Below are 11,205 nucleotides of genomic sequence, written 5' to 3' on the forward strand. Positions count from 1 at the left end.
CAGGAAGCCGGGAAGTGGAGTGAGGCAGAGCTCCATTTCATTTAAAAATAATTAGGCATAGAGAGGGGACTGCAGCAGCGTGGCCAAACAGGAAATAAGTAAATTAAAAGAAAATGAAATAAATGTAAGCCCGGGTGCCGGGAAGGACTCAGGGAGTAGGTAGAAATTCAGCCTACTTCCTGTGTCCTTTCCGGCACCCAGGTGCCCATTTATTTTCTTTCCTTTTTATTTATTTATTTTCTTTTGCCCACGCTGCTGCAGTCCCCTTCCCCATGTATTTAATTGGCCGCCACCAGAACGGTGGCGGCCAATTGAATACATGGGCGGAGGGGACTGCAGAGGCGCCGGAAAAAGGAAAATCAATGGGAGCCCTGGTTCCCGGGAAGGGCCCCTTTCTGGCCGCTCGGACCCATTGATTTACGTTACTTTTATTTATTTATTTTCATTTTGCCCGTGCCGACCACAAAAATAGAAAAGAAAGAAAATCGATGGGGACCGGGTGCCAGGACGGATGCAGGTAGTGAGAATGGCATAGGTCGTGCATTGGATAAACTTACGTTAGGCAGTTGTGGTCCGTCGTCGCTGCCGCACTCGTCTCCTGCACTGCCTATGCACAGCCGAGCTGCGTCACGCCGAAAACAGCCTTAACATGCTTTCCTTTTTCACCCGATCGCGATCAGTGTGGGCAGCCACGATTGGTGGGGACTATAGTAGGCCTGTGGCATCGGAGGGTACTGGCCCCAAACGAGGGTCGGCTAGAGCCCCTGTTTTGTCCCGGCCTGGATCCCCCACCTCTAAGAACTATGGGCACACAAGGCTCCCTTTCAGACACAAATGCCTCTATACGCTTGACACAGAACACCTTGAAACAAATTTGCGGAGAGAGCTCAGGGTACTTCTGGTCTGCACTCATCAACAAAACAACAACGCTATCTTGCATTTTCCCCCTCTCCCACTAGCCTCAAGGACCCTCACCAACCCTTCTCTCTCCAGGCCCTGAGGATAGCTCATGGGCAACACGCTCCCCTTGGGAACAAGAGGAGGCCATAAAATATGGGTTTGATTCCTGTGCTTAAAAATTGGAGGAGTCTGGCATTGAGCTCATTATAATTCAGAAATACTAATAATAATCTGCCACAGTGCCTGGAGACCATGCAAATGGCAACGCAGCACTGTATTGACCCTTAGCGAAAGGATTGCTTCTACTAGTGTCCACAATTATGACCTCAGAAACACATTTGTTTTATATTATCTTTGCAATAAGTGCATTTCGTATATCATTTTAATGACCTGTGTTAAGATAGATTTCTAGAATCTGGCCTGGTGGGCAGATTTTAGGAGGCCACTATCCTTAGAGTGAACAGGGAAACACTAGAAGGTTAGTCACAACCCAATCAAGGTAGCAGTGGAGAGCAGTCAAGGCTATTCTCGGGAGACTGTGAGTGGGGTCAGGGGTCCACACAATGAGTCCACACAGTGAAGCACACAGTAATTCAATTTAGATAGGAATGTATGAAAATACAGTATTTATTATAGGCCCAAAACACACACAAAATAATGAAACAAGCATGCGATCATATTGCCCAACACTCAGTAATAAACATATATACAGTCACCATAGGTTCTAATATGCATTCAGTGACTTAAGTTAATCAAATAAGGTAGGTAAGCGATGAAGTAAGATGGAACCAATTCACAATAAATCATCGTTAGCCTCAGAAGTCTAATCCCTATGAAGAGCTGGGCCTTGTGTCCAAAAGTCACAATTCTGCTCCCCAGAATATAACGCAATAGAGTGATAGTGATAACCCTGCAAGGAAAACCTTTAGATCTAATGACAAATCTAATTTGATTGACTACATCTTAGTGAATGTAGAAGCGTGGAGGAGGGTGTGCCATTTCATGGTAATGGAGCGACCAGAAAGTGACCACCACACGATTATAGTTTCTGTAATGGGAGTCTTGCTCGGATTGACCTCTGAGACCAATGCTAGTGACACAGTTCCAATCTCCATTAGGGGTGGAGCAAGGCGATCAATAAAATGGAAGGCACTAGACCTTTGGTTACCCGAAATGTATGCCAGTATTCTACCAAGGTTAGAGTCCTTCGTTGTGGCTAATCAATAATATGGGGAAGCGATAGTGTTAGTGCAATTATTGGCTACTGTCTGATGACTCCGCCTGAGACCACCTCCGAAATCTCTACAGGTGAATACATGTAATTTCTACAATATGCCATTGGCTGGTACAACAATGTGTAGGACAACGTGGACGGGGATAGGGATTGGTCAGTAGTGGCTTTCTGGCCTTGGCGCTTTGTAAGGTTACCAGCACAAGAGCACAATAGGAAGACGGTGAGAAAGACACCAAGGTGCTGCTTGTCCCAATAAGGTTACCATTTCTGATTCCATAGGCCACGAGCCAGGACATTCAGCTTTCAACATTGCGCTGCCTTGTATCTTTTTCCCTGAGAACTGGATGGGAACAAAGGTCTCGCCATGTCTTTCTCTGAATCTAATGAATAGACATTTTCCTCCGACTGTAGGTCACATGTTTGGGAACCACATTTTGGATTATTCTGCTCAGCATTTGTGAAGATTTTAGTCCTATTTACTGTGGGTGTTGTTACCTCCCTTGGCCTCTAGAGACTTGTTGGGGCTATCTTTCTCCCAATAGTGAGTCCGAGTTGGTGGGAATCTGACCTTCCAGCATTTCTTGTTTCTTTATTAATCTAAGAGAATCGTGTCTCATGTCTTGGAACTGGTACTGTCTGTACCTTTGGGTCCTGATTCAGACCTTTATTTCCCTGGTAACCTTGTCAGGAATATGCTTCTATTGCCTTGGCTGTTCAGCTTGGGGTCTTCTGCTACCTCAGCGAGCCATGTCCCCCTGCAGCCTTAAAGCTTCTCCCCTGTCTCCTATTCACCCACATGTGGCTGCGCCGTCCATCTTGTTTTACATGGCCACTCATTCTAGTTGCGTTCTGCACTAAGCAACCTTTATGTGTATCCTTGCACATCTTGTATTTCAGCATAGAGAGAGTATGTGTTTTCTAACCTAATGGATGCAAGCATGTTCATTTCTAAGTGTACTTTGACCTATTGTTCATGTATCTTCGTGGTGGATGCGTATGTGCTTCGTGTCTAATACACCTACGTGTGTCAGTGCTCAGCAGTGACGTCATTTGCTTTCATCACCTCAGTTGTAATTGTAATAGTAATTGTTTAATTAAACAGCGCTTATACACAAGTAGAGTGCTTCAAAGTGCTTCAAGGTGGGAAGGGAACAAGAGAATACAGTAGTAATTCTCAGGTCTTGAAGTTTCCAAATGATCTAACAAAAAACTAGCGTACTAGGCCTGACAGCATTTCTCATAGTGCAAGTGCATGAAGTGTTTCCGACACGACCAAGCTAGGGAGGGGATACAAAAGGGAGCCAAAAAGGGGGGCAGGTAGGACAAACGAACTTACTAGTCCTAATAAATTCAGGTCATGCAAGTGTACAGATGGAAGTGCGAGGAAGCGGGGGGTAGTATTCAGGGCCCTGGGTTAAGTGTAGAGAGGTTATTCCTCTCCTGGGGCGTTAGCTGAAAGTGCAGTAATGCTGATCTTAGTGCAGAGGCCTGGTAGCAAGTGCAAGACTGACAGGGGAGCCTCGGACCTGTAATGCTCTGGAGGTGAACCAAGCGACCAGTCAGCAAGGAGCTGAACAGAGTTATGGGGGAGAAGGTGGAGGGGGCAGAAGAAAAGGAAAGGAGGTTAGCAGGGGAGAGGGAGAGAGAAGGAGGAAGAGAAGGGGAAGGTCTTGAGGAGTTTCCGGAACTTAAGGTGATCCAGCTCAAGACGGAGAGAGGCAGGGAGGCTGTTCCAGAGGGAGGCCTCTGCAGCGGAGAAAGATCTACCCCAAATCTCTGTTTGTGAAAGAGGCTCACCCGCAGAGAGTTGGAAAAGGATGAGCAGAGCCCTCTAGAGGGCGAGTATTTTGGAAGAGAGCGTTGTAGATAGTGCAGGCCCCAGCCCCAGAAAGCCTTGTGGATTGTGCAGAGGGTCTTGGACTTGATCCTTGTCGCCACAGGGATCCAGCAGAGGGATTTCAGTGCCAGAGAGATGCAGTCCCTGGACTTGAGGCCAAGTATAAGTCTTGCGGTTCTGTTCCGGATGAGTTGAAGAGGACGGAGAGAAGCAGTAGGGGGATTGAGAAAGAGCTGTTGCAGTAGTCCTGCCTAGAGAGAACCAGGGCTCTGGAGATGGTGAGCCTCTGGGGGAAGGTGAGAAGAAGTAGAATATGTATGAGGAGGTGCAGCTGGTAGTGAGACTTTTTTGAGATGTCAAAGATGTGAGGAGAGAAGGAGAGAATGGAGTCGGACATTGGCTCTTTCATGTCCTCGATAGGCAGCAGGCTTTCTTCGTCTGCAATCCCTGTTGGGTAGGTTCGGGAGGGTTGTCTCAGTCAGTACCGTTTTTCGCACATGTAATATGGAGGTGGGGAGGAGTCAGATTCCATAAGTGACGTGCACCTGCCATTTCCGAAGCATAGAGACGTGAGAGGGGCTGACATGATGAACCATACACCTCCAAGTTGAGGAACGTGTTTGCCACACCAGCAGATCTCAAGGAAACATTTCAGTTGAAGAACTCAAAGCATTTGCAACCCTAATTGGAACTAAAAGCCTTCAATGGAAAAAAAACCTTTTCCAAAAAGAACTAGTGAATTGAACTAAGGACTTTCAATTAATAAGGATCTATTTCAACCTACAACAAGACCTAGTGAATTTAACTAAGGACTTTTCAACCCACAAGGATTACAACTTAGTGAAAGCAACTAAGCACTTCACCTTGTCACAAGTACACCAATTCTGACGTTTTCAAAAGAGCTTTTTTTATTTATATGTGCTAATCTTTTCAATTTCAAATTAAATACTAACTATACTTTGAAATATATCATTTGTGCAATTATTCAAATCAGAGAAGCGCAACAGGAGGGCCTATTCTCTTCAAAAATGGCTGACGTGATGAATGTCACATTCACCTGCCTGTCTTCAATTTAATGCAGAATGCCACCTGTTATGCACCGGTCTCCTGCCCAATCACCCACCAATAGCTCTTCTGAGTCAAGAAGCTCCTCCCAATGTCTTACTCACTGCTGTGTCTGAAGACATCTGCCACTAATCACTTTCCTTTTTAAATGCACTGCTGGTAACAAAGGGGTATGTTTAAAAGATGTGTCACAGGCATGACAGTGGGGCGTGTGCTGCCATTTCTCTGTGTGTGATTAAAATGCAAATTATCTTAGTATCTGAGCACTGAGAAGGGTGCGAACAGGTGACCCAGCGCCTTAAAAGCACCAGTTCCCTGGACAGCTGGCCTGGTTGTGAATTAGTTCGAGGGAAACTAAAAGCACCAGAGTTTTGGGTGGTTAAAATTAGCTCGAACTTTTGAACTTTTCAGTGCTCTGAGGACTGCCTGCTAATACCTAAAACATGTCTCTCTGCCAAGCCTGGGTCCCATATGGCAGTGAACAATAGTAAATATGTTTATTTCCAGTGCGCAGGTGATAAAAAAAATAAAGATTTTTTATTTTCAGCGCAAGAGTAGTAGAAAATTGCTCGCACTTTAAAGGGAAAAAATGAAAAATGTGTCTGTTTTCAGCACTGACAATTGAAAATAATGAAGGTTGGGAAGCTTTCCAATTTAAAAATGCATTGGTGTCCATTTGTACCTCTGGGCATCCGCCCATTTCAAAGAGAAGGGCCATGCCTATTGGTCCATGTGAATGACTGAAGGTTGACTTGAGTTTGGAACAATGGCTGCTGAAAACAGAGTTAAGCCCCGTCTCCTTTCACCACCACATAAAAATAAACAATAATAAAGAACGCACCGAGTCAGCGTTGGATGCATCTTCCCAATTTCCTGAGCCGACCCTTCACAGTTCATCATTGGTTGGGGGGAGGGGGCGGGACAGAGAGTCAGTGGGGGGCAAGACATTGGTGGAGGTACAGACCTTTCCCCTGAAGACCTCCTAATGTTCACTGGTGCGCCCCTCCTCAATCTCTGCCAAAGACTACATGAGGAGGATGCCAGTGATAAAGGGCCTCATCAGAAGTTGGGCAGTGCGGTAACATTATAGCGGTAATAGCGTTACTGCCACATTACTGCACTGCCCAATCACGATTTTAGGTGGAAGTCAGAGAATTCATCTCCAGCTCTCAGATGGAGGTGAATGCACCGACTTCCCACACATTTTTGGCACACTTATTACGGCACAATCACCACTGTGTTAATTGTGCCAAAAATGGCACATTGAGCCCTCTGGCCAAAAATAAATTGGGTCTTACACCGCCACTTGTGGTCCAGCGGTAATACCGCCGGACCAAGTGGTGGTAACGGTAATTGTGTTGGGCAGTATTCTGGTGGGTTTACCGCCCTGATACCACCCAACTCCTGATGAGGCCCAAAGTGTCCTGCACACCACTCATCCAGCACCTTAAGCGAAGCCTGAAATGAGGGTTTCTCAAAGCAATTTTAACATGTTTCTGTAGTACATTTACATGGGATCTTCTTCAGGTGGACAGCCACAAGGACACTGCTGAGTGGGGAATTGATGATTGTCTGTGACAAGTCCTCGTAGTAGGTGTGAATGTTGGGTAATAAGAACTGGGAAGGCACATTTTTACTCAGCATCCTCCAAGCCCACAGCTGCAGTTAACTATCTCATCAGTGCCTTATTCAAAACAAATTTAACTGAGTTGCAAATAGGATCTAAAGTGCAGACTGGGCTCACATCCTGGTTTCACTTCTTAACTAAAGTGTGAGATCCTGAGCAAATCATCTATCTCACTGTGCACTATCTACCAAATTTCAGACCCCAGGTATGGATTTATATGTAGAGAAGTTGGGAAAGGTAGGATTCCAGCCATAGCTCTTGTGTTGTGGGGAGTTGGAAGCCAGTGTGGGTTTTGTGCGGTCAGGGTGGAAAGGCAGGATTCCAGGTATGGCACTGTTACAGGCTTGGCTTGTTGTTGGCTCTTGGATGCAGGCCAGACAACCTGGCTCAGCTCTGGCTTGGCTCTAACAATGAACTTCCAGCCTCCCTGATCTTACATTTCTAGCACAGAGGCCCACTCTTGTGAGAAAGGTAAAACTGTACATTTTAATTGGACAGGGTGAGGGGGGCATCAGAAGGAGCGCTCCTCCTTAGGGAAATAAAGTAGGAATTAAGGAAAGGGAAGTGGACTGTATGAGACATCATGGGTTTTGTGAGGGTCCACCTGGCGTGCCCCGGAAATATTTATGCAAGGTTTTGGAACTAGTAGAGACCATTTACGGTCAGATGGGTCTATGCCCTTGGCTAAGGTCTGCATATTGGTCAGGGATGTTAATTGGGGGTCGCCAGATGTCGCAAGAGCGACCTCTGCCATTTCCCTAGCGACCTCTGGCATAATCTGCGACCTCTGGCCTGGCGCCTGCATTTTTTTATAAATAGTTTGCTACAAACTATTTATTAAAAAAACGAGCAAGCTCCTGACGCCATCGCCCCAGGCCTGGCCAGAGGAAGCAGAGAGCCGCACGGCAGGCCTGGGGATGAGCTCATAACTCGAGTAGTAGACCTTCAGGTCTATCACTCCAGCTATGGTTGCTTAGCAACCAAACCTCGTCCGGGCCCGGGGCTGAGGCAGGGAAGCAGTGAGAGAGAGGACAGTGAAGAGGGAGCGGCTGGTCTCGTGTTTAGGGCCGGGCACACTTTCCAAATATAAAAGATCAGGCAATGGGCACACTTCTGAGGCAACACCACCCACCCGACCGCACCCCCCATCAGCCCTCCAACTCCCTGGGGTGTTTGTCTTGAGGGGAACAGTGTTAGTGGGCGAGCTATAAAGGAGCGTTCAGGGCCGAGAGCGCCAGAGAGACAGCAGAAGCAGTGCCAGCACAAGCCATGGAGCTCAGGGCATAGCACAAAGCAGGACCCAGCAACACAAGCACAACGAACACCACAACAGTGCAAGACATGCAGAAGGAACCACAGCTGCCGCCATACCACAAACCATTGGAGCGCAACTGAGCCAGCAGCACAAGGCCTGATAAAAAAGACAGCAACGCAAAGCCAAAAACCCAACAAAAATTACAGTAGCGCTGCGTGCAGCAGAAAGGAGCTGTGGGAGCTGCACTAGCACAACAGCGCCAGGGGCATTAGCCCAAGGTACGGGATGCGAGTCAATGCTGCCGCAGCAGCGCAAGCCGCCACACTACATCTGGCACAGCATCACAAGGAACAAAAAAAATGCAGCCAGGGAAACAGCAGGAGGGTCCCCAGAGCCACTGCAGCAGCTCATGGTACTGCAGCCCAAGCCATAGCAGCACAGCTGTGACAGCAACACAAGTCACCAACGAAGTAGACACAGCAAAACAACTGAAAGCGCATCACAAGGCCCAGCAACAGCATGGAGCGTCTAAAGGGTGCGACTCACGCCTTGCATCAGCGTTGAAGCGTCCGCTGTGCGTGCCTTGCAGGACCCACAGCGGGAAGTGGCATGCTAAGGTAAGTGTAACCTGGAGCATCAAAGTGCACTACAGGGAATCTAGTGTCAAATAGACCCCCATAGCAAGCTGCACCTGTGTGCCACAGACATGCGGCCCTGTTTGTGCTACACACAGCACTACGATTAGGATAGACCCCCCCACAGCAAGCTGCATCTGCTTGCCACATAGCCACCCAAAGACATGCGGCAGCAGCCCTGTGGGTGCTACACACAATACCACAGGCAGGTAGTGCCAAGTAGACGCCACAGATAGGTGGCCCTGTGTGTTAAGTTATGTTGTCTTGCATTTGTGTAGTGCCTCCTGCCATAGATTGTGTCCTCGAAGAGCTTTGCCTGTCAGAGAAGCAAAGGAGTAGTATGATAGAACATGCAGTAGTGGCAGGGAGAAGCAAAGTCGGGTAGATGGTTGGGATGAGGGTGAGGGATAGATACGATGCACACACAGGAAAGTTAAAGGAGCTATGTGCACAATTGGACCGAGCCCTGGCAAACATCCCCACAAATTAAACACTGGTTCTACCCATTGCCAGGGCCCCGTGTTCAGGCATGGGAATGCTGTGTGAACTGTCTGCGGTGAGGCTGCAGAAAAGTGTGAAGCACAGGTTAGCTTCTATAATTGACACCAGGGCGGACAATTGACCAGGTGTTGCACCTACACACTGAATTGCTTCCAGGCATTTACCCTGCTTCACGTTGGTCCCTGTGTGCCCCGGGTTATTTCGGGTTCCCTGGAGCTTGGCATTTGTGGAGGCTCCAGATGCTCAGCCCAGCGAGACTGGATAAGATCCAGTGACGTGTTCATGCGTGATTGGGTCCTTACCATGATTGGCATACATCAGAATCCCGCCTCTTGCATTTTGTGGGATCACCGTCAGATGATGTTGCAGGCTTTGCTGCTGCTCCTTCCTGCACATCACAGACAGGATAGAGAGCTGAATCGGGGAAGTACTTAGCTCGCCTTAGGTCTTCGGTTTCTTATCATCTTATCACTGTAATGACTCTATTGCTATTTCTATTTTGCTTTTGTAGTTATCGAACCATAAGGGTGACATTTTGAAGAGAAATGACTGGCCTAGTGGCACATTTACAGATGACAGAGGAAGCCCCTGGGTGGGGGCCTTTGCCATAAGCAAAGGGGATGGCTGATGCCAGCCCCGGGCGATGAAGGGTTAGTGGAATGAAACCAGGACAGTGTCAAGGAAAAGACATGCCCAGGGACAGGCATCCATGGTGGTGTCGTCTGAGCACAGGCTGGGGGGAAGACCTGGGTAGTACGTGTAGAGACCTCCTCTGCCATTCGTGTGGCCTCATCGTGCTTTGGCCAGGCTAGGTGGGCCGGCTTCCACTTTTCTGGAATTCCAGAGGACTGTAGATATTACATATTCAATGGCATTGAGGAAAACGGGTCTGAATGGCATTAAGGTAACATTGCATGCTTAATATACCAGACTGTCCCATTAGCAATACCAGGCAGCATGTTCATGCTCAGGTTGCACTGTGTGAGTGTGTGTGGTTGGGATGTGGTGTGTTGACGGTCAACGGCGAGTCCATGGTGCTTGCCTGGCCACATTAGTACGTCGTTGTAGTGATGCTTCGGTTGGAAGGACTGGGAGGTGCTTGAGAGCAGATGGAAGAGATGCCCTAGTAATGACACGTCACTCTTTCAGCAGTGTCAGGTGGATGACATGAGGGCCGTATTTGCTGGGAAACATTAACACTGGCACACAGGCTGCAATCTGAGTCGGCTACATTTTGTACCTGCAGAATGTACAGTTGAAAGGCAGCTTCTAAAAGTGACCGTTAGAGCAATCTTCCTTACTATCAGTCCGGCGCCAGGCGTGCTGTTTTATAACCCTCTCTTAAAGCTGTCTTACTTGCTACCCGCACTGCTAAGGATGCAACGGCATGCACCTAGCCACGTGTTCTTGATCATTGAGCAATTATGTATAGCAGGCAAGCATTCTATCCAGAGTCTGCAGGTTGCCTGTTGTGTTGCGTGCCTGGGGGACTTTGTATAGCGCCTCTCTCGAACTACGGACTCTAGACTCTTCCAGAAGACCAAACTGCTTCACTTTCTTGTACAGGGTTTATTGTGTGGTGTGAGTGCTGCAATGTGTGTGTGTGATCTACAGGTTGCAGGTTCGACTCCCAGCAAGGTCAACTCAGCCTTTCATCCTCCTGAGGTTGATAAATAAGTACCAACACAGGTTGTGTGATATTGTATGTGTAGTTGTTCCCATTGAAGTGCTTAAGCATAAGTGCTATATATTAAAGCATCATTATAGTTTGGCCTTGGACGTCTGCTTGCATTCACAGTGATTTGGTAATATGGGCCAATACGCACTGATATTAACGATGCATATGGTGATCCATTCTTGTATGAAATGTACATCAATTTACAGGGTTATCGTGACCATATTGTTCGTAGTATACTTAAAAACAATGCTATGTGATGCCACTTCCTGTGATGTCACGCAGGAGCGTGGTCAAATGACATCACTTTCCGTGATGTCACTCTTGGGTCGGGACATTGTGATGTCACTTCCGCTACCCCTGGCATTTTGGTGAAATGACGTCCCTGACATTGGTCCAAAAGAAGTGTGGCAACCAAAACTCTAAGGTTCCCGGTGAGCAATAGATTCCTGTGGAAGCACCAACCACATGTAACC

Source organism: Ambystoma mexicanum, chromosome 11, assembly GCF_040938575.1.
Source record: "Ambystoma mexicanum isolate Mex_15411 chromosome 11, UKY_AmexF1_1, whole genome shotgun sequence".
Lineage (NCBI taxonomy): Eukaryota > Metazoa > Chordata > Amphibia > Caudata > Ambystomatidae > Ambystoma > Ambystoma mexicanum.